The 25,736-nt window shown below is 38.9% G+C and overlaps 1 protein-coding gene across 5 annotated transcripts in view; it reads right to left on the reverse strand.

The window, feature by feature from the left end:
• LOC103026485 (IQ motif and SEC7 domain-containing protein 1) overlaps window positions 1-25,736 on the reverse strand; it is a 296,017-nt gene that overhangs the window by 266,373 nt on the left and 3,908 nt on the right. The window lies entirely within an intron of this gene.

The following is a 25,736-nucleotide window of genomic DNA, read 5'->3' on the forward strand; positions in this document are numbered from 1 at the left end:
CAATTGGTCTTAGTTATATAATATTCTAATCTTCTGAGACACTGATTTTTGGGTTTTCATTGGCTGTAAGCCAAAATCATCAATAATAAAAGAAATAAACACTTAAAATAGATCGCTCTGTGTTTAATACATCTATTTAACATATGAGTTTCACATTTTAACTGAATTACTGTACTTGTATATTCCATTAAGTGATGTATATTCTACCTCAGTAACTATACAATATGTTACATATCTCTGCATCTTATTCTCACCAAACTCTGTATTAATTGTATTTATTGTAGTGTTTCAGATCTATGTTGCACGGTTTGTTGCATGTTTGCCCCTGGTGCCAACTGGTGTTCATGGTCCTGTGTACATCTGGATCAGCAACGCATGCAACTTGTTGAATGTATTTACTGGAAGGGTTGTTCACACATACTTGAACATATAGTGTGTGTAGTGGTTAAAAAAAATGACCAGTGTTGTTTCAAAGCACCTTTAATGGACATGGACATCCGTTAAAATGTTATTTTACAGCTTTGCTCCAGAGGCACATTTATTTTTAAGAGTTTGTAGAGGGTTTATGCTCTGCCGCTTTACGCTCTCGGCTAGAGCAGCATTAGTATTCTGGACGGTAGCTGCTCTTTAATAATCTGCAGTGCAACGATACGACCGAACCAAATCACATATCGACTTTCAGCCGGGGAAGTTTACTACAGCATACTGACGACCAACAGGAAGAACACCCAGCAATTATAGAGAGATACTCAAATAACTGCAGAGAGTTCTTCAGGATCTGCAGTGGATTAGGTGTGCAGTTACTGTATCCCTCTGGCTGATATGTAAATGATCTTACACGTCAACATGCTCATTGCTATCTTACACCCTGCACACAGTCTATTTTCAATGCGTTGTTTAAATAGCAACAGAGCTTCTGAACATAAATCTACACTGATGGTCGTGGTGGTCTGGAAGGGAGGTGTGTTTAGGTACATTTCTGGTGTATTGCTATCTTGGCAGTAGGGGTGGGCGACACGGCTCTAAAATAATATCACGATATTTCAGGGTATTTTTGCGATAACGATATACTTGGCGATATAGGAAAACAGAAAAATAATTCATTCATTTCAGGAATATAGTATAATAGTATAACAGTATAATCATAATGTGGCAAAATAAATAATATAGCATAAAATAATATAATGCAGCAAATAATATTGCAGAATATTTAGTGCATGCGTATAAACTGCAAACTAAAACAATTATACAATAAATACACCTAAAGCTTCACAGTAAATAATAGACTACTTTTAAGACAGAACAGCCCTATTATCACGATATGGATATTATATTGATATTTAATATCATGATATTTCTGTGTCATGATATATTGTATACGATATAATATTGCCCACCCCTACTTGGCAGCAGTGCACAAACCCAACTTTTACATCAACAATAAACAGAATACATATGGCGCCAAGTGGTCTATTGGTCTAAAGCGCAACCACTATGATCGAGAAATTGCTGTTTCAAATCCCAGTCATGCAGCTTGCCATCAGCTGCTGGAACCCCGAGAGAGCACAATTGGTCTCTTGCTCTCTCTCTGGGTGCATAGATGATGCTCTTTTCCCTCATCACTCCTAGGGTGATGTGGATCATCACAAGGCTGCGTCTGTGAGCTGATGTATCAGAACCGAGTCAGTGTGCTTTCCTCCGAGCGTTAGCGCTGTGATGCTATAGAAAAACACCTTAGCAACCACCTAACACCTAAACTACAGAAACATCTTTGCAACCACCCAACAACACCTAAACTACAGAAACATCTTAACAACCACCCAACAACACCTAAACTACAGAAATATCTTAGCAACCCCCTAACAACACCTAAACCACAGATATATCTTAGCAACCCCCTAACTACACCTAAACTACAGAAACACCTTAGCAACAACCTAACAACACCTAAACTACAGAAACACCTAAACTACAGCAAACACCTAACAATACCTAAATTAGAAAAAACACCTTAGCAACCCCCTAACAACACCTAAACCACAGAAACATTTTATGCAACCACCTAGCAACACTTAAATTAGAAAAACGCCTTAGCAACCACCTAACAACACCTAAACTACAGAAACATCTTAGCAACCCTGTACAACACCTAGACCACAGAAACATCTTATCAACCACTTAACAACACCTAAATTAGAAAAACACCTTAGCAACCACCTAACAACACCTAAATTAGAAAAACACCTTAGCAACCACTTAACAACACCTAAACCACAGAAACATCTTAGCAACCCTGTACAACACCTAGACCACAGAAACATCTTATCAACCACTTAACAACACCTAAATTAGAAAAACACCTTAGCAACCACCTAACAACACCTAAATTAGAAAAACACCTTAGCAACCACTTAACAACACCTAAACCACAGAAACATCTTAGCAACCCTGTACAACACCTAGACCACAGAAACATCTTAGCAACCACCTAACAACACCTAAATTAGAAAAACACCTTAGCAACCCGTAACAACACCTAGACCACAGAAACATCTTAGCAACCACCTAACAACACCTATATTACAGAAACACCTAGGTAACCAGCTAATAATACCTTGGCAGAAAACACATATACTATAGCAACACCCCATCAACCACCATGCAACTCCTACAGAAACACCTTAACAACCACCTTAGCAACCAACACCTATGTCACATCACTCTGATCAGATGTAATCTCTCAGTCAGGTTCTGGAGGAAGTGAAGTCTGTAGTATTATTACTACAATTACAATATGTAGCACTTAAAAATGATTAAATATCATAAAAATGCCATTGGGAATTCTGCTCTAGGCAATATTACCACAATATGACATTTCTTTATCAATGCAGTGATTAACTCAATTTTTAATGAACGCTTTGGGACTTAAAAGTAAATAATATTATTTTTATTCAATACCTCCAGAACCAGTGGGGAGAATGGGTCCCCAGCGGTTTCTTTTCATTAGCTAAGTAAAGCACATCCACATGATTAGAGTCTACAGGAACAGTTAGCAATTTTCACTGACATTTTACTCATGACCGGAGGCTCACACTCAGACAAATATCACATCTATAATATTCTCCAGCTGAAAAAACCTAATGTAGAACTAAAAACAGCCTAATTCTGCAAGAGCGTGCACTCCTGCTGCCTCACACAGGTTTAAAAGTCTAAAAAAGCATAATATCCCCCCTCACACACACAGCAACACCTTACCAAATACATAACAACTACTTACAAACCCCAGCTACCACTACAGCAACACCATAGTAACCACTTAGCAATACCATAGCAACCAACACCTATACTGTAGCAACACCTTAAACCACACTATACCACACCATACTATAACAATATCTTAGCAGACAACACCTAAGCTGCAAGAAACACCTTAGCAACCGCCTAACAATGCCATAGCAGCAAACATCTATACTATAGCAACACCTTAGCAAACCACAACCATACTATAAAAACCTCTTACAACACCGAAGCTACAGAAACACCTTAGCAACCCCCCAGCAACCAATACCCATACTGGTGCAACACCATAGCAACCCACCTTACAACACCTGAGCGGACAACACCTATATTATAACACTTAAGCACCTATACTTTAACACCTAAGCCACAGAAACACCTTAGAAACCACCTTAGCAGCCGGCACCTATACTATAGCAACACCTTAGAAAACAACACCCATACTATAACACCTTAGTGGACAACATGTATACTATAACCTACGCTACAGAAACACCCTAGCAACCACCTAACAGCACCGAAGCAGGCAGCACCTATATTATAACAACACCATAGCAAACAACACCTATACTATAGCAACACCTAAAAGTAGTTGTTATATTACTTAAATGAGCAGGTCAGTTTCCACTGCTGATAATTACTACATGCATTTTGCATGTTTCATCTAAGCTACAGAAACACCCTAGCAACCACCTAACAACACCTTAGCAGCCAGCACCTATACTGTAGTAACATCTTCGCAAACAACACCTATACTATAACAACACCCAAGCAACAGAAAAACTTTAAGAACTAACTAACAATGCCTTAGCAGCCAGCACCTATAGTAGAGCAACACCCTAGCAACCACCAGGAAACACCTACAAGAACACCTTAACAACACCCTTAGCAACCAATCAAACAATTACATTCCAAAATTTGAACACTAGGTGTTGCTATCACATAAACCTAATCTTAAACGCTCCTCATCTCCTTTCCTTCCTTAATTACGCCTACATTCAGAGTTGCCAGGTTTGAGATTTTTCCGCCAAATTGGAATTGTTTGTAAATCCAGTCAAAGGAGAAAATTTAGGGGTGGCTAGGTGCATTTTTTGGGGGCTACATTTATAAATTACTGCGGCCACCAAAAAAAAATAAAAAAAAAACACAAAAAACTAACAAACAAAAAAACACGCAATGTAACCAGAAATTATTAGAAGATGAAAAAATGTTTTAAGAAGAGAGAAAAGAGTTCAGGAGGGGCAAGAACAAAAAAAAAGTAAGTAAAAGTCAGGTTTTGTTTGTTATTTATGCTACTATTAAATGTTCTTGACTGGGATATAAAACTGTTATTAAAGAACTAATAATGTTACAATATTAATAATGGCTTTAAAGTAAATTGCAATACTGATAATAAATCCCATATAAACAAAATACTCAGTCATACACTCATAGCTCTTTTGCCATTTGCTTCAAACAAGTGATAAGACATATATTTTGGGCTGGTTTAAGCTTCTGAAGGGCGGGTTCTAGACTAATGTTGGGCTGGATATTTTTGTTGGATCTGGCAACCCTGCCTACGTTAATGTTCCTGAGTTTTTAGGAAAACATGGCAACTCTAAAAAAAAAAAACAGAAAATGGACAGCTAATGCAAAAAAATTCAAAGAGAAGTGTGTAATATGTTTAATAGGTCAGAAATCAGTTGCTGTAATGAAGGAGTATAATAATAATAATAATAATAAAATTAAAAGACATTATAAAAACGTCAAAACATCAATTTTAAAAATCTTAGTTTACACAACACTGTCTGTCAAAGATAGATAAAGATAAAGTAACTGGAGGTCTGGAGGAGATTTTACACTGCTGTATTCTGACATGCGGACGGGGAAGATCTGTCTCGCCGAGCCCTGAATCAAAACACTGTCAGTCTGTCAGAGAGAGATACAGTAGATCTGCACTGACGGCCTCAGAAAGAGAGACAGAGAGAGAGAGAGACAGGTAATAAAGAAGAGCAGGTCTTCTGAAAATCTCTCTAATAAACTGTAGGATGCTTTTATTGCAGAGATTTGATGGTTTAAGTGGAGGTTGGATCGCTCTATTCCATACATATCCACCTTAAATCCTGAATATATTAACTGCAGATCTGAGAGGATACTCTAAAAGTCTATTAAAATGTATTTGGATTTGTTCTGGTAGTGTATATTACATTTTATACACTCTGGAGAATTTTATACAGCGAACAGAACACTCAGGACTGGGGGTGTGAAAATACAGCTCTGGAAAAAAATGACTTCAGTTTCTGAATCAGTTTCTCTGATTTTGCTATTTATAGGTTTATGTTTGAGTAAAATGAACATTGTTGTTAAAATCTATAAACTACAGACAACATTTCTCCCAAATTCCTAATAAAAATATTTGGAATATTTTGATCAGAGAGCATTTATTGTCTTTGCAGAAAATGAGAAATGGCTGAAATAACAAAAAAAAAAAAAAAAGACGCAGAGCTTTCAGACCTCAAATAATGCAAAGAAAACAAAAAGATCATATTCATAAAGTTTTAAGAGTTCAGAAATCAATATTTGGTGGAATAACTCTGTTTTTTATTCACAGTTTTTTTCATGCATCTTGGCATCATGTTCTCCTCCACCAGTCTTACACACTGCTTTTGGATAACTTTATGCTACTTTACTCCTGGTGCAGAAATTCAAGCAGTTCAGTTTGGTTTGATGGCTTGTGATCATCCATCCTTGCACAGGGTGTACAATAGGGCCCAATTACGACTGCACAGTATATCGTTTAAGCATCATCATAGCAATTTGCGTAGATACACAGCTCTGTCTCTGTGTCTGCGTGAGTGACAGGCTGCTGCTGCCTGAGAAGAGTAAGGAGGTGGGGGCAGGGCTGGTGATGTCACGGGCCCTGCATTGTTTAATATTGCCATATATGGGGTCCAGCGGTCTAAAGCGCTGCCACTATGAGCGGGAGGTCGCAGGTTCAAACCCCACTCATGCAGCTTTGCCATCAAGTTGCCGGCGCTCAGAGGGAGCAAAATTGGCCCTGCTCCCTCCGGGTGGGTATATGGCGCTATCTCCCCACATCACTCCTAGAGTGATGTCCGCAGCACAGGGCGTCTGTGAGCTGATGTATCAGAACCGAGTCGCTGCGCTTTCCTCCGAGCGTTAGCTCTGTGATGCTACTCGGTAATGCTGCATCAGCAGCAGCTCGAAAAGAAGCAGTGGCTGACTTTAGATGTAATAGGGGGAGTCCTAATGAGTGGGTTGGGTGATTGGCCATGTAAACTGGGGAGAAAATATATTGCGATATATATTGTCGAAAAAAGAACATTTGCAATATAATTTTGTTTTCCAATATCGTGCAGCTCTAGGCCCAATGTCTTTATTGATAACATAAAGTGTTTCCTCGGGGGCTTCCGGTTATGGCGGCGTGAGGAAACAACGCGAAAAGCGTAGCTCCCACAGCAAAATCCTTTTTTTCAGTCTAAACTACTTTAGAGACGAGTAAGCGCTATTTTAGTCTCTCCAAAGCTTTTCTGAAGAACTTCAGCCTACTTTGGAAGAATACTTTAAGATGCCTCCAAAGAAAATTCCGGAGAACAAGAAAGAAACCAGCGCGGACGAAGCTATGCTAGTCCCAGCAACTTCTCCTGACACTCCACCCGCGTGGTTTCAGGCTGAAATGGAAAGGGGCTTCAGGAGACTTAAAGATCTGCTCGAGGGCCACCTGAACGAAATAAAAGGGTCGGTGGAGAAAGTTATCAACGACTGTCAGGAGATAAGACAGCAATTGAGTGAGTTTGAAAAGCGGCAGAGTGATTTTGAAACTGCTGTGGTGGATCTACGCCAAGATGGCGCGGATGCTAAAACTCGCACGGAGAGTGAATTGAACGCGCTCAAAGACAAAGTTGACGACTTAGAAAATCGCTCTAGACGAAATAATTTACGCCTGGTCGGCTTTCCAGAGGGAGTCGAGGGGAAAGATGCGGTTCTATTCGTGGAGGAATGGCTGCCCAAAATACTCGGACTAGAGCAAGATCGGCCGTTTGAAGTGGAGCGAGCACACCGCACCTTGCAGTGCCGACCCGCTGAACATGAGCGACCGCGGGCTATTGTGATCCGACTGCTGCGCTACACGGACACGGTAAAGATCCTCGCTGCTGCGCGGGTGAAGAAGGAACTCACCTACGGTAACTCGAGCATCATGATCTTCCGCGACATGTCTACTGTTCTCTACCGAAAGAAGAAATCCTTTATATCCCTCCGAAAGCAGCTCAGGGATCACGGCATCGCTTACAGCATGCAATACCCTGCCACACTCAGGGTTGTTCTCCCGGAGGGCACCCGCTCCTTCAGCTCGAAAGAGACGGCCGAAGCCTATCTGAAATCTCATCATCCAGCGGTGCTCGCCTCCCCTGATGTGTGGACCTAGAGACCATCATGCAATAACGGGGACTGACTGCTTAGTAGGTGTTCTCTGTTTATTTGAAAAGGACTAGCGGATTTTGGTAGGCACGGAAAAATTACATTTTTACTTAGTTCTGAGGACTTACTCTCTCTAATCTAAACTTTCAAGTGGGCTGTTAGAGCTTGAAGTTGTATTTGTTGCTTATACAACGTTTCGCATGCATAGTTGGGGGTTACACTTCATTTGGGGAGTGTTTGGGGAGGGGGGCAATTAATGCCTTATTTTTTTACATTGGTTTTGTAAGATGTTATTTTATTTTGCATTATTACTTCAGAGCGCTGGGTCTGGCAAACAACTTATTTGGATTCTAGGTAAATGGTAAATCTGGTTAAATATACATACTTGTCCTGGAATGTAAATGGTATTAATGAGACTCTTAAGAGGAAAAAGGTGGTTCTGTCTCTAAAGAAGCGTAACATAGATATAGCTTTGCTTCAGGAGACTCATCTGAGTGACACTGAACATCTTAAACTGGCGCGTCAATGGCAGGGGCAAACATACTTTTCATCTTTTAACTCTCAGTCGAGAGGGGTGGTTATATTGATAAATAGAAGGGTGCCATTTAAGTTACACAGTGTTGAAAAGGACCGCTCAGGGAGATATGTTATAGTGGCAATAGTAAACATATATGGGCCTAAGCAGGATGATCCTCATTTTTTTCATCATCTTTTTTTCAAACTGTCCTATCCATCGAATGAGTTAGTTATTGGAGGTGACTTTAACTTGGTTTTGGACCCAGTAGATAGGTCAGTCTCCAAATCAGTTACTGTAACCCAAGCAGCTAAGGCTCTAAAACTCCAAATGGCAGACATGCAGCTAGTTGACATATGGAGATCTCTCCATGGATCGCAAAATGATTTCTCCTTTTATTCCCATGTTCATAAAAGCTTCTCAAGGATTGATTTTTTTCTAATACCTAAAGGACGTGAATATTTAGTAGATTCTTGTGAGTATTTACCAAGAACCCTCTCAGATCACTCCCCTTTACAAATGACTATTAGGACCTCAGATAAGGTTCAGGGTTTTAAACGATGGCGTTTTAATAACCATCTACTTAATGATTCAGATTTTATGAAATTTCTAAATACAAATATTGATGTGTTTTTAAGGCTAAATATTGGCTCAGCTTCACCTATGGTTATATGGGAGTCACTGAAAGCTTTTTTAAGGGGCCAAACTATCTCCTTTTCTTCTGGAAGGAAAAAAAACAATGAAAAGCAAATGAAAACTTTGGAAAATAATATGAAAATGCTTGAACTTAAATACCAACAAACCAAGGAAGAATCGGTTTCTCGAGAATTAGATACCCTAAAATTAGAATATGATGTGTTGATCACCCGTGAAGCAGAACATACTTTACTTAGGACTAAACAGCTTTATTATGAACATGGGGATAAGGTTGGAAAACTGCTAGCATGGCAGATCCGGAAAGAGGAATCTGCTAGACTAATTACAACGATTCGTACTAGCAATAATAATATTATTAAGGAATTTAAACAGTTTTATAAATCTTTATATACATCACAAGGGGTGGACGATGTTAAAATAGCAGAATTTCTGGATGGACTTGACATCCCAACAATCTCTGAGGATAGTAAGGAGAGTCTGGAGGCTGATATTTCACAGGATGAGCTGAAACAAGCTATTGCTAAGTTATCTGTAGGTAAATCATCTGGTCTTGATGGTTTTTCGGTTGATTTTTTTTAAAGCCTTCTTATCCAAATTAATTGACCCCTTAATGAATATGTTCGATTGTGCGATAAGGGAGCAAAAGCTACCAGATTCTCTAAATCAGGCACTGATAACTCTATTACCCAAACCTGGAATGGACACTAACTTATGCGGATCCTATAGACCCATCTCACTACTGGCCACAGACTATAAGATATTTGCTAAAATTATTGCCCTAAGGCTTGAGCAGGTCGTACCACAGTTGGTTCATATAGACCAAACGGGTTTTATTTTAAATCGCTCTTCAACTGATAATGTCCGTAGACTTTTGAATATTATTTACTCTGCCAAACAGCCGAATTTCATTACCGGTTGTAGCCGTTTCGTTGGATGCCGAAAAGGCTTTCGACCGTATTGAATGGCCCTACTTATTTTCCTTCCTTCAGAAGATGAATTTTGGTCCTAAATTCCTAAATTTAATTAAGATGCTGTATCATAGTCCAATGGCAGCTGTACAAACTAATAGTGAAATATCTGAACAATTTTCTCTATCAAGAGGTACAAGACAAGGATGTTGTGCTTCACCCCTGTTGTTTGCCTTAGCCATTGAGCCGTTAGCTATAGCTATTAGGTCGCATTCCTCTATTGTAGGCTTCCATGTTGAACACCTTCAGCACACTATCTCATTATATGCAGATGATTTAATTTTATTTCTCACTAGTCTAAACTCCTCCCTTCCTGCCTTAATTAATCTACTTCAAGACTTTGGAACAGTATCTGGGTACAAAGTCAATATGAGCAAAAGTGTAGTTGTGCCTCTTAATTCTGCTACCATACAAAGTCAGTATAGTAATACTCCCTTCATGTGGAACTCAAGTAAATTTACGTACCTTGGCTTGCAAATATCCAATGACCTGACACAATTTTTTAAACTAAATTATATCCCCTTGCTAAAAAAAGTTGAGAAAGACTTGGATAGATGGAAATTACTCCCTATCTCTTTGATTGGCCACGTAAATTCTATCAAAATGAATGTGTTGCCAAAATTCTTATATTTGTTTCAAACGCTTCCTATAACTGTGCCAAAATCATTCTTTAAAGAGTTAAACGGATTAATCAGCAGATTTATATGGAATGGAAAAGTGCCTAGAATCAAATTAAAAACTCTGTCCAGGTCATACAATGGGGGAGGGTTACAGTTACCTGATTTTTATTTGTTCTATTGTGCAGCTCAAGCTAGAGCTATGTGGATTTGGCAAGCACACCTGGACCAATCACCTGCATGGCAGCAAATTGAAGAGTCATATAGTGAAAACATTGCCTTAGCAACTTTACCATTTATTCCCCTAAATTATATACAAAAGGCAATTGACAATCCATTTATTAAATGCACATGTAAAGCTTGGGCAGACATTAGAAAGATGCTCAAATGTGTACAAAACTAATCCCTCTTTACCACCTGTTCTGAGAGATGGGTTAACGAAACTTTGGTATGAAAGGGGTATTGAAACCTTTGGAGATTTGTGTGAGGAGGGTGTGCTTATGTCATTTGAACAACTACGGCAAAAATACCTTCTTCCTGCCAAACGTTTTTTTAAGTATCTGCAGGTGAGACACTATATTGTTGCACAGCTAGGGGGCCGTTTGTTACCTCTACTGCCTCTTCCTTTAGATGAGGTGATAACAGGTAGGCAGGACTCTAGAGGTTTTATCTCCTATGTTTACGGAAGGCTATCCGAACTCCTAAAAGATCCTGTCTCTATGGTTAAACTTAGGTGGGAAAAGGATTTGGCGTGTATAATCGATGATGATGTGTGGGGGAATATCTGTGAGAATGCACAATCCTTCTCCTTTAATAGTCGCCACAAGTTAATTCAGTTTAATATCATTCATCGAATATATTTTACTCCTGAAAGGCTCCACCACATGAATAATGACTGCTCAATATACTGCCCCAGATGTAAAGTGGGCGTTGGAACTCTATTACACATGCTGTGGTCTTGTCCAAATCTGGAGGAGTACTGGAGGGCAGTTCTAAATATTATCTTGGAGGTCACTAAAGTGGATTTACCTCTGTCACCCAGACTTGTTTTGCTAGGAGATGAATCTATACTTCAAGATCAGGAAGGGAGGAACCTTAGGTTTATTAAGATGGCACTCCTGGCTGCAAAAAAAAATTTATTACCATCAAATGGAAATCACCTGAACCTCCTAATTTCTCGCTGTGGCTAAAAGAGCTGTCCTCCTATATCCCACCAGAAAGAATCCTTTTCAACATGAGGAAAAAATCTAAACTGTTTCATGAATATTGGCGAGATTTTATAACTTATCTAAAATCCAGGACAGTATCTGTAACTGATAACTAAAATGAAGTTGCTATTATGCAGTTTAATTCTGGATCTGTAATTTAATTAATAAGCTGGCTCTGCTCTGTGTTTTTCTTTGCATCTTATTTATTATCATTTTTTTTGTGGACTAATGCCAATGTGTGGGTTGGTGTTGGTGTTGGTGTGGGGTGGGGTGTGGAAGTGGGTATCGGGTGGGTGGAGGTGGTTGTCTGGTGGGTGGGGTGGGATAATTGTTTATTTGGAAATATCTGTCATATGTAACATTGTTATGATTGTTGAATAGGAAAACAAAAGTGTTTCCTCAGGGATTTAATGTAAAACTACAATTAAAACATGATGATATGACAATAGATAGATAGATAGATAGATAGATAGATAGATAGATAGATAGATAGATAGATAGATAGATAGATAGATAGATAGATAGATAGATAGATAGATAGATAGATAGATAGATAGATACTTTATTTATCCCGAAGGAAATTTAGGCATCCAGCAGCAACAACACAATACAATAAGAAACATACTCAGACAAATCAAAACACAGAAGAATAGAAAATATATAAGGCTATATATAAAAAAAAAAAAAAACCTACCTATACAAGGTAAGGATCTTTCTGTAAACGGAGCAGTGCAGTAGATGTTGCTAATGGTCATAAATAATTAAATAATTAACAGAGTAAAGTGCAATGACATCGATTACAATATGAGACCCGACTGTTTCATCAGTGTCAGATCTCTGCAGTTTGATGCAGTTTGGTTAGATCTGCCTCTGGTAGCTGGTATAAAACTCCAGCTGCATCTCAATTGGCTCTGTGCTCCCTGGACAGTGCACTTCGGTGAGTTCTGAAATTTCGACTTCAAGACCCAAACACTGCACTCGCTGTATATCCAGCCGGGAACTGCGAACACATGGCTGAATCTCAATTTCTGATATTTCTGATACTTTTTCATGCTGTTTAAAGGCAGGAACCAGTATTGTAACACCAATCTACAGGGGTTGGACAATGAAATTGAAACACCTGTCATTTTAGTGTGGGAGGTTTCATGGCTAAATTGGAGCAGCCTGGTGGCCAATCTTCATTAATTGGACATTGCACCAGTAAGAGCAGAGTGTGAAGGTTCAATTAGCAGAGTAAGAGCACAGTTCTGCTCTAAATATTGCAATGCACACAACATTATGGGTGACATACCAGAGTTCAAAAGAGGACAAATTGTTGGTGCACGTCTTGCTGGAGCATCTGTGACCAAGACAGCAAGTCTTTGTGATGCATCAAGAGCCACGGTATCCAGGGTAATGTCAGCATAACCACCAAGAAGGACCAACCACATCCAACAGGATTAACTGTGGACGCTGTAAGAGGAAGCTGTCTGAAAGGGATGTTCGGGTGCTAACCCGGATTGTATCCAAAAAACATAAAACCACGGCTGATCAAATCACGGCAGAATTCAATGTGCACCTCAACTCTCCTGTTTCCACCAGAACTGTTCGTCACCACAATCAATTATTGTGCTTTAAAACCAGGTGTTTCAGTTTCATTGCCCAACCCCTGTATAGCACTTGGAAGAGAGTACAACCCTTGAATGTATTATGGCCAGAGGTGGAAAGTGACGAATTACATTTACTCACATTACTGTAATTAAATATATTTTATGAGTAATTTGTAATTTTTAAAGTAGATTTTAAAATAGGTAATTTTACGTTTAATCAAGTTAATTTTGACACGAGTAACTTACTTCACTACACTGGAAAACTCCCCATTACTGAGTAAAAAATTAAATTAGTATTAAAAAATAATTAGTATTTTTTTATGTTTTTAATGATAATTCCTTACGTTTTTATTGGGAACTTTAAACAATCTGCTAAAATGTAAGAAAAACATGTAAATAGCAGTTAAAGCACAGCAATGGCAAGTTAAAAAATAATAACGAACTGTAAAACTATATAAATACAGTTTATAGTCACATATATGACCATAACTTTTTAGCTTTTTAACAGTAAAGAAAAAAAAAATGGATCATAGAAATCTATGCCACTTGTTTTTGAAAATGTTTTATGGGCTGGTCTGAACAAATACTGCCTGAAAGATCCAAATTATTATTTGGAATTATAAAAGATTTTAAAGATTTTTTGTATGAAATAATTAAAAGTGACTATGTAACTTTTACTCAAAGTACATTTTAAATTGAGTACTTTTTTACTTTTACTCGAGTAGATTTTTTGATGGGTACTTTTACTTTTACTTGAGTAGAATTTTAGCAGAGTAAAGGTACTTTTACTTAATTACAATTTTACAGTACTTTTATATACCACCTCTGATTATATTGGCTTAAATAGAAGGCGCCCAAGTGTAACTGACAAAAAATAACACAACAAAACCTTCACGACTAAATGGCTTCAAAAACTTTCCAAATGTGCCAACTTCCTTCCTTCCAAACTCCTCCGAGGACCCTTTACAAGAACTGCAATCTGCCGCAGTTAAAAGCCCTCATCAGCCCTGTAATTAGACCTTCTCCTGGGCTTTGCCAGAACAACCAGAGGCCAGCTCCCAAACTGCAGCCTGCGAATCACCAACCACACACTGCACACAGACATTCATCAATCACAGTTTCTGTGTGATGAATTGTGGATGTTATTAATAGAGAGCGTAAAGCTCTGTGAAGTTGGAAATGTCACTGCTTCCTTTTCTCATTATTCTGGACAAGCTTGACTTTAGACTTAAAAACTGCAAATCAATTAAAGCTTTGATTGATTTCCCTAATCTCTAAAAAACTCGACTGAGGAAGTTCACTAAAACAACATCAAGAGAGAGAGAGAGAGAGAAAGAGAGAGAGAGAGAGAGAAAGAGAGAGAGAGACTTTATTATAACCAAACCATGTTATAATATGTTAAAGTCACTTGTTGGTATCTCAACCATTAAAATCATTATTTAAAAACAGAAAATCATGAAATCACAAGAGCTAAATACATAAAAAAACATACCAATAAACAGAGAGATAGAGAAAGAAAGAGAGAGAGAGAATAAGAGAGAGACAAAGAGACAGAGAGAGAAAGAGAGCGAGAGAGAGAGACAGAAAAAGAGAGAGAATGAGACAAAGAGAAAGAATGAGAGAAAGAGAGAGCTAAAGAAAATGAGAGAGAGAGATAAAAAGTGAGACACAGAGAGAGAAAGAATGAGACAGGGAGAGAAAGAGAGAATGAGGCAGAGAAAAATAATGGAGAGAGAAATAGAGAGAGAGAAAGAATGAGACAGAGAGAGAGAAATAATGAGACAGAGAGAAAGAAAGAATGAAAGAGAGAGAAAAAATGAGAGAGAGAGAGAGAAAGAATGAAAGAGAGAAAGCGAATGAGAGAGAGAGCGAAAGAATGAGAGAGAGAAATAGAGAGAGAGAAACAGAGAAGGACAGAGAGAAAGAATGAGACAGAGAGAGAGAAAATGAGACAGAGAGAAAGAAAGAATGAATGAGAGAGAGAGAGAGAGAGAATGAGACAGAAAGAGAGAAAGAATGAGATAGAGAAATAGACAAATATATAGAAAGAAATAGAGAGAGTGAGAGAGAGAGAGAAATAGAGAGAAATAGAGAGAGAGAGAGATGAGGGCATGACACGGATCCTGAAGCAGATGTTCGCTACATTGTCTTATCTGTTCCATCAGGGAACCCAAACACATTCCTGTGTGATGGCTGAGCAGGGCTATTTTTGGTGCACTATGCACTTTACTCCAGTGACTTCCCAGATACAAAACACTCTGTAACCAAGAACTGCAGAACAGAAACGGGAGAAAAAAAGAGAAAATCACAGGAGGTGCAAAGACCTAAACTGTGACTCAGTTTTACTGAAGTTTTATTGAAGGAATAAAGAATACACCGCCTGGACACTGATAAAAAAGCTCACACACTCTAATATTTGTAGAGAGATTCTGCAACGTCACAAGACTTATTTCTATCCAGTGTTTTAATCGTATTTGCGTACTGTTATGTGCTCTGGCTAAAGAAGAGTTAAAGATTTCTCCTTAATTAGTGTAATATTTTGACTGGAGTGTGAGCAGTGTGGGTAGTGTGGGCCGGGGTGAATGGAACTGAACGACACTAATGAGTTCTTTCCTTTATTTTTTATTTTATACAGAGTCAAAACACTTAACTAAGGCTCGACTCTCTACAACCCTTCATTTCTTTCCTCCACCAATAAAAGCAGACTTTATGACTTTTTTTGCAGTCATACAAAAAAAAATCATAAAAGTCCAAAAATGAGTCACAGTGATGTCAATATAGAGGTGACTTGATCTCCGACCAGGGCTGCAACTAATAATTATTTTGCTAGTCAACTAATCTGACAATTATTTTTTTCGATTAGTCGATTAGTCAACGATTATTTCTGCCATCTCTAAAAACGATAGAAACAGCAGAACATGAGATTTAAATACCATTTAAATATCTGAATTTAGTTTAAACATGTAAATCTATATAAAAATATATATTGACTTATCGTTGCAGCCCAGATGCCGGGCAAATATCTGGCATGCTAGATATCTGACCCAGTCAACGACTGGGAGTCAGGAGCAGCGGCTGCCAACAGCCAATGGGATCATGTAGAGCAGGGGTGTCCAAACTACGGCCCGCAGGCCATTTGCGGATCATTTTCTTTTTTGGAGGGGCCCGCGAGGTATTTTAGAAATAGAATAAAAGTTGGCCCGCTGTTAAGCAGGTTTTTATAATGTGAGATTCAAAGTTTGAACGCTAGGTGTCAGAAACGGGCCAAAGAGTCTGAAAGCGGAGAGGGTGCGCATTTCTAGCGCTGAAAACGGGGCAAAAGAGTCTAAAAGCGGAGAGGGTGCACATTTCTAGCGCAGAAAAACGGGCCAAAGAGTCTGAAAGCGGAGAGAGTGCGCATTTCTAGCGCTGAAAACGGGGCAAAAGAGTCTAAAAGCGGAGAGGGTGCGCATTTCTAGCGCAGAAAAACGGGTCAAAGAGTCTAAAAGCGGAGAGAGTGCGCATTTCTAGCTCTGAAAACGGGGCAAAAGAGTCTAAAAGCGGAGAGGGTGCACATTTCTAGCGCAGAAAAACGGGCCAAAGAGTCTGAAAGCGGAGAGGGTGAGCATTTCTAGCGCAGAAAAACGGGTCAAAGAGTCTAAAAGCGGAGAGGGTGCGCATTTCTAGCGCAGAAAAACGGGCCAAAGAGTCTAAAAGCGGAGAGGGTGCGCATTTCTAGCGCTGAAAAACAGGGCAAAAGAGTCTAAAAGCGGAGAGAGTGCGCATTTCTAGCGCTGAAAACGGGGCAAAAGAGTCTAAAAGCGGAGAGAGTGCGCATTTCTAGCGCAGAAAAATGGGCCAAAGAGTCTAAAAGCGGAGAGGGTGCGCATTTCTAGCGCTGAAAACGGGGCAAAAGAGTCTAAAAGCGGAGAGAGTGCGCATTTCTAGCTCTGAAAACGGGGCAAAAGAGTCTAAAAGCGGAGAGGGTGCACATTTCTAGCGCAGAAAAACGGGCCAAAGAGTCTGAAAGCGGAGAGGGTGCGCATTTCTAGCGCAGAAAAACGGGTCAAAGAGTCTAAAAGCGGAGAGAGTGCGCATTTCTAGCGCAGAAAAATGGGGCAAAAGAGTCTAAAAGCGGAGAGGGTGCGCATTTCTAGCGCAGAAAAACGGGCCAAAGAGTCTAAAAGCGGAGAGGGTGCGCATTTCTAGCGCTGAAAAACAGGGCAAAAGAGTCTAAAAGCAGAGAGGGTGCGCATTTCTAGCACAGAAAAACGGGCCAAAGAGTCTAAAAGCGGAGAGGGTGCGCATTTCTAGTGCTGAAAAACAGGGCAAAAGAGTCTAAAAGCGGAGAGAGTGCGCATTTCTAGCACAGAAAAACGGGCCAAAGAGTCTAAAAGCGGAGAGGGTGCGCATTTCTAGCGCTGAAAAACAGGGCAAAAGAGTCTAAAAGCGGAGAGGGTGTGCATTTCTAGCGCAGAAAAACGGGCCAAAGAGTCTAAAAGTTGCCGTAATTAAGGAGTTTAATATTAAGAGACATCATGAAATGAAACATAAATTTGAAAAATCTTAGTTTACACAACACTGTCAAAGATAAAGATAGTAAGTCAAGTAAAATGGTGTGTAAATGAAAGTAATCAGAAAAATGTATTATTTAAAGTGGTATATTTCATTATTTGTTTTATTATAGAGTCTGTGGCCCGTGACTTCTAATATATTTCTCCTTCTGGCCCCCAACAAAAAAAGTTTGGACACCCCTGATGTAGAGAGAAAGAGAGAACCACGTGTTCAAAACACATCTCCTGCTTTACTAGAGCTGTTTATGGAGATTCTGACCACTTTTTCTCTCCCTGTTGAGGGCGTGGATCAACTTCCAAAACTTAGTTATGATACATAACTCCACTAAAAGCAACAAAAAAAGTATAAAACAAATAATAATGATTTACTTGTTCTGAGTATTTCTTTAATTTTAGAAAGTAGAATAATGTACTTCACAAAAAACAAAGAACACATGCCTGTATATTTCAGTTTATCTACAGAAGACTGTAAAGCACTAGCATTCCTAAGACATCACTACTGTTAACTGATTGGTTGGTTGGCGAGCTGATCCTGGAGATAAAGGAAGAGCATGTTTAAAAGGTTTATAACTGGAGTTTAAAATGATAAAAAATGATGTTTGAGGTACATAAGTACATTCTTCAGTATAAAACTCTTTTTTTCTGATTTTGCTCAGTTGCTTCATATAAACCCATTAAATTTGGACTCACTTCAAGTGCGTATTCTCCTCTATAGAGATTCTCTGGCATGGCTTCTCTAGTTCTCATGTGCATTTAGTTCTGGTGTGTTCTTGTGATAAATGTGTTTGTGGAAAGCTGTGAGGTGAGTCTGTGATTTCCCACAGTGAGAAATAGTGTAATTTGTGAGTTGTGTCATGTGAACCTTGCATAAAAAGACAAGACTGCATCATATTGATGTCAAAACTGAGATAAGACTGAAACAAGACAGTCATAATGGCATTTTGAGAGATAAGACTGAGACAAGAATGAGTTATGACTTTAACAGACAAATGATATTAAAGGAACAATCAGTAATAAATGTGAGCGATTGTGTGAAACGGCTCTAGGAGTCCAATTTCCAAACACTGGCTAGAGTATGCTTCCCCAGACGCCAAGCTCACAAGGGTTGCCAGATTGACACACAGTGGCAAGCAAAGATGAGTCTGTAGCTAATTAGTAAATATATATACAGCTCTGGAATAAAAATATGAGGCCAGGCCTGAATCAGTTCCTCTGATTTTGCTATTTATAGGTTTATGTTTGAGTAAAATGAACATTGTTGTTTTATTCTTTAAACTACAGACAACATTTCTCTCAAATTACAAATAAAAATATTCTCATTTAGAGCATTTATTTACAGAAAATGAGAAATGGCTGAAATAACAAAACAAAAAAAAGATCTTTCAGACCTCAAATAATGCAAAAAAAAAAAAACAAGTTCACATTTATAAAGTTTAAGTTGAGTTCAGAAATCAATATTTGGTGGAATAACCCTAGTTTTTAATCACAGTTTTCATGCATCTTGGTATCATGTTTTCCTCCACCAGTCTTACACACTGCTTTTGGGTAACTTTATTTTTTTTGGATAACCTTTACTCCGGGTGCAAAAATTCAAGCAGTTCAGTTTGGTGGTTTGATGGCTTGTGATATCCAACTTCCTCTTGATCATATTCCAGAAGTTTTCAATTTGGTAAAATCACTTTTTTTTTCATCTCTACTACACTAGTGGTGGTGATAAATTACCTAGCTATGGTCATCAACCTTACTGAAGCTCAGTGATTACATGTTCACGCAGAAAAACAGCCAGCCCGCCCGTTTTAATGGCTGCAGTAAAGTTTAGTATAGTTTGCCTGTTGTTGTGTTCTATACCTGGCAAACCTGAGTGTGGAAATGCACATTTCTACTTAACCAACATTTCTACTTAAGTAAGATAACAAAGAAGGGAAGACAAGATAACGTTGTGACGTCAAATAAGACAGGATTGAGACAAGACTGAATGAAAAATGACATAAAATAGAGATATACCCCATACAACAAGTGCATTTAAAGGAAGAGTTTGGAGAAAAATCAAATCTCCACTTTTCACTCAGATGATGATCTCGACACGATGATCTGTCTGGCTGCAGGATTAAATTTGCAGACTCCCAGCATGCTCAGGGACAGCTTTTACCAGAGTAAAGTGAGTTATATTCGCATGAGTTCTCTGCATTATGGAAGCAGGGTTTAGTATGCCACTGTGCTGTACGCGGTAGCATCCATCAATATTTGATGGTGTAGAGCACTTTTCACGCTGGTTCTCTCAGCACCTCCAGCTTAAATCTACTAGAAAAATGACCGGAGCTCTGAAGACCCGCCCCTCCGCCCACGGCCCGCATCATCAGAAAAACGGAGGAGTGCAGTGAGCAGTGCTCAGCGATATCGATAAACTCAGAGTCGCCATAAATAAAACAGATCAGCTCCACAACTCTAACCAGACTCTAACCATCTCCTACAAACCTGCTTTAAACAAAAAACTTTTATCAATTCAGCCTTAATACATCTATAAAAACAGGGGTTTCAAACCAATAAATCACCAATTTACAGTTTTATAGGCCTTTAAGACTGCTACATAAATAATAAACAGGACTCTGCTTCGATAATATAGATTGTGGCGAAGATTATTTGAGCAAAGAACAAGTCAAAACTGAGACAAGACTGAGTCGTGATGTCCAGACTGAGACAAGACCAAGCTGTAATGAAATTCAAGAGATACAAGACTGAGAAACGACTGAGTCATGATGTCAAAACTGAGCAAAGATAAATGAAGTGAGACAAGACTGAGACAGGACTAAGTTGTAAAGAAATTCAAGTGAGACAAGACTGAGTCATGACGTCCAGACTGAGACCAGACCAAGCTGTAATGAAATTCAAGTAAAACAAGACTGAGAAAAGACTGAGTCATGATGTCAAAACTGAGCAAAGATAAATCAAGTGAGACAAGACTGAGACAAGACTAAGTTGTAAAGAAATTCAAGTGAGACAAGACTGAGTCATGATGTCAAGACTGAGACAAGACCAAATCATAATGACATTCGAGATACAAGACTGAGTCATGATGTCAACACTGAGCAAAGACAAATCAAGTGAGACAAGACTGAGACAAGACCAAGTCATAATGACATTCGAGATACAATACTGAAAAAAGAATGAGTCATGATGTCAAAACTGAGCAAAGGTAAATCAAGTAAGACAAGACTGAGACAGGACTAAGTTGTAAAGAAATTCAAATGAGACAAGACTGAGTCATGATGTCCAGACTGAGACAAGACCAAGCTGTAATGAAATTCAAGAGATACAAGACTGAGAAAAGACTGAGTCATGATGTCAAAACTGAGCAAAGATAAATCAAGTGAGACAAGACTGAGACAAGACTAAGTTGTAAAGAAATTTAAGTGAGACAAGACTGGGTCATGATGTCCAGACTGAGACAAGACTAAGCTGTGATGAAAATCAAGTAAAACAAGACTGAGCCAAGACCAAGTCATTCAAGACATTCAAAACAGACAAGACTGAGACAAGACTGAGTCCTGACATCAAGATTGAGCCAAGACCACAATCATACTGATATTCAAATAAGACAAGAATGAGACATGATATTGAGACTAAGCCAAGACCAAGTCATAATGACATTCAAGTGAGACAAGACTGAGTCATGATGTCACGACTGAGCCAAGACCAAGTCATAATGACACTGAAGTGAGACAAGACTGAGCTAAGACTTCACCATGATGTCAAGACTGAGACAAGACTGATTCATGATGTTCAGACTAAACCAAGATCAAGTAATAATGAGACTTAAGTGAAACAAGAGCGAGACAAGACTGAGTCATGACGTTCACAATGATCCAAGATCAAGTCATTATGACATTCAAGTGAGACAAGACTGAGCCAAGACCAAGTCATAATGACATTCAAGAGAGACAGGATTGAGTAATGATGTCAGGACTGAGCCAAGACCAAGTCATAATGACATTCAAGTGAGACAAGACTGAGCCATGGTGTCAAGACTGAGCCACGATTACATCATAATGATATCCAAGTGAGACAAGACTGAGTGAGGATGTCCAGACTGAGACAAGACCAAGCTGTAACAAAATTCAAGGGAGACACGACTGATTCATGATATTAAAACTAAGCCAAGACCAAATTAAAATGAAATTCAAGAAATACAAGACTGAGACAAGACTGCACCATGATGTCAAGACTGAGACAAGACTGATTCATTATGTTCAGACTGAGCCAAGACTAAGTCGTAATGACATTTAAGTGAGACATGACTAAGTAATTATATAAAGACTGAGCCATAACCAAGCCATAATGACATTGAAGTGAGTCAAACTGAGCCAAGTTAAGATTGAACCATGATGTCGAAACTGAGCCAAGATCAAGTCATTATACATTTCAAGACAAAACAATACTGAGACAAAGTCATGATGTTCAGACTGAGCCAAGACCACGTCATAATGACATTCATGTGAGTCAAGACTAAGCCAAGACCAAGTTATCATAAAATGCATGTGAGACAAGACAGTCATAAGTTCATAATTTTCAGACTGACCAAAAAGTCATGACATTTACATGAGACCAGACTGAGACACGAGAGTTATGATGTTTAGAGTGAGCCAAGACCAAGTCATAATAACATTTAAGTGAGACATGACTTAGCAAAGACCAAGTCATATTGACACTCAAGGTAGACAAGACTGAACCAAGACTAAGTCATGATGTTAAGACTGAGCCAAAAAAAAAGTCAAAATGACATTCAGGTAAGACAAGGCAGACATGACCGAGCAAAGATGAGCATGACTGAGCATGACATTCAAGTAGGACAAGATTGAGTCATGATGTTAAGACTGAGCCAAGACCAAGTCATAATTACATTCAAGTGAAACAAGACTGAGACAAGACTGAGTCATGATGCCAAGACTGAGCGCTAAGACCAACTCATAATGACATTCAAGTGAGACAAACTGAGCCAAGACTGAGTCATAATGCCAAGACTGAACCAAGACCAACTTATAATGATATTCAAGTGAAACAAGACTGAGACAAAGCTGAGTCACGATGCCAAGACTGAGCGCCAAGACCAAATCATAATGACATTCAAGTGAGACAAGACTGAGCTAAGATTGAGCCATGATATTAAGACTGAGCCAAGACCACATCATAATGACACTAAAGTGAGACAAGACTCTTGATGTTCAGACTGAGCCGATTATGCATTTTTCATTTAGAGTGCTTCATTTTTATCATGGGGTTCTTATCAAACACTGCATCAGTGACCCAGTGACCCTGATTTGACCCTGATTTGATCTCAGGTTAAATTTAATTGAGTGGATTTATGGAGCGCTGCTATTGGCTGAACATCGATATGAAGGTTTGACCTTTTGACCTCATCTTTACCTCCTAACATGATCCTGCTGCCCAGCATCACCCTGACGTGTGTTTATTAAAGCACAGTACAGACGTCCTCTATAACCTGATTATTAATGTGGTTAGAGATTAATTACTGACTTTATCCGGACATGATTCTGCTGCACATTTCCATTTAATGGAATTGCGTAAATAATGCAATTAGATCAATAATGCAATTATTCTAATGCAGTTATGTCAATAATGCAATCAAATTAATTCAGCCATGTCGAGACAGTCGTCATCAGTATTGCATCATGTCAATACTGCCATGCTGTCAAATATTTCTATCATATATTTGTTATTTTCATATAATGTATAAATACTGATCATATTGATCGTAAAATGATGTATATACGCTGCCCACAAGATGCTGCACACAGGTCGTTGTCCACAGGACACCACCCAAAAGGACGCTGTCACATGTAGCTGCCCACAGGACACTGTCTACAGCATGCTGTCCACAGGATGCCACCCCCAGAACGCTGCATGCTGCCTACAGGATGCTGCCTATAGTACACTGTGAACAGTATACCGCTTACAGGACCCTGCCCGCAGGATGCTGCATACAGGACGCCGTCTACAGGATGCTGCTCACAGGATGATATCCACAGGTTATTGATCACAGGACGATATTCACAGGACGCTACCCACAGGACTCAGCCCAAAGGACTATGCACCAACAGGATGGCACCCATAGGACAAAACGGCCACAGGACGTTGGCAACAGGACTTTGAACACTGGATGCTACACACAGGACGCTACACAAAGGATGCTGCCTACAGGACAGCGCCCACAGGACGACACCCAACAGGACGGCGCCAAATATGACACTGCCTATAGGACACTGGCTACAGCACACTGTGCACAGTATGCAGCCTACAGAACGCCACCTACAGGACACTGCCCACAGGACACTGCCCACACGTCGCCCAACGGGACGCCCCTCAACAGGACTCTATGCATAAAAATGCCGCCTAAAGGACACTGCCCACAGTACACTGTGTACAGAACACTGCCTACAGGACACTGCCCACACCAACCAAAGAATAAATAATAATAACAATAATTATAGCATAACATTATGATATATTTCTATATATATATATATATATTGGGTTCAGGTCCGGTGACTGTAGAGGACAGGTAATTTTTTGTTAAGTACATAAAACTCCACATGTGTTCATTCATAGTTTTGATGCTTCAGTGAGAATCTACAATGTAAATAGTCATGAAAATAAAGAAACCACATTGAATGTGTTGAATTGAGTGTATCCAAACTTTTGGCCTGTACTGTATGTATATATATATATATATATACATACATCATAATGTTGTGCTAGTTTGCTGTTTGCTCTCTTTCCTGTGAGCAGCAGGTAAAGAACTGTGTTTATGTAAATGGTCTGGTTCCAGTGGTGCTGCTTTGCCTGTGTTCTGCTGTGTTCTGCTGTGTTCTCCCTGTGGGACAGAGTCGCTGTATCTGCAGAGCTTCAATTAGTATGCAGGCTGAAGACAAATGGCTGTAAACACTATCTTAAATCTCTGACCTGCACACCGCCACGAGCCTGCCGGCTGCCGCGGCTCCCGCTCACAGTCCTGAACAACCTTTATCACAGCCGCGAGACACTCCATTCATCCTGTATAAAATTAATAATAATCACTTCCTGCTTTTGAGGCTCAAGAATTCAAGAGTCGTGACAATAAGGATTTTTTTCTTATTATCATATCTGTTTTCCTGCTGCTAAATATGCAGTAGATACACTAGATGCAATATGGAGATCAGCTGAGATCAGAAATGCATGAATTTTGCTTTAGACAGTAGTGCTGGGCAATATGACCAAAAATATATATCACAATATTTCTCTCATTATTATTTTTTTTTTTATTTATATTTTTTGGGTTTTAATATAGGTTTGTGACTTACTGTACAGTTAGGAGTACATACAATATAAATATAATATTAATATAAATTATTTCTAGATGCAGAATATCAGTTATGTAATATAAAAAACAGTGTTGGTAACCCCTGTTCTATAATAACTTACTTGTTATGATCCGTTATATTGTAAATTTTGCGCCACGAAAAAAAAAAAAAAAAAAAAAACATGCCTGGGCACGTGACCAGGGTTAAGAAACTCATTTAAACTAAGTATAGAACTAAATTCTGCCGATCCACAACATCCAGCTTCTAGCTAACTGGTTACCTAAATACATTTTTGTTAATTATAGCTTACAGTAATCCTGCAATCCTAAATTAATAAAAGCAATGCGAAAATTAAATAGTTATTGGCTGATCAGGTACATCAGGGAAAGTTAAACATATATTTTTATTTTGTGTTTTGATTCAGAGACGAGTCTTTTTAACCAGCTATCAGAAACAATCTCATCACAGTTTACATGGTTAGCTGCGTTACCTTTCTTTTAGAAAAATAGCCATATATCCAGATATGTTTTAACATCAGATCTGAAACCTGGTGCAAGAA

Source organism: Astyanax mexicanus, chromosome 13 (assembly GCF_023375975.1).
Source record: "Astyanax mexicanus isolate ESR-SI-001 chromosome 13, AstMex3_surface, whole genome shotgun sequence".
In the NCBI taxonomy this organism is placed as follows: Eukaryota; Metazoa; Chordata; class Actinopteri; order Characiformes; family Acestrorhamphidae; genus Astyanax; species Astyanax mexicanus.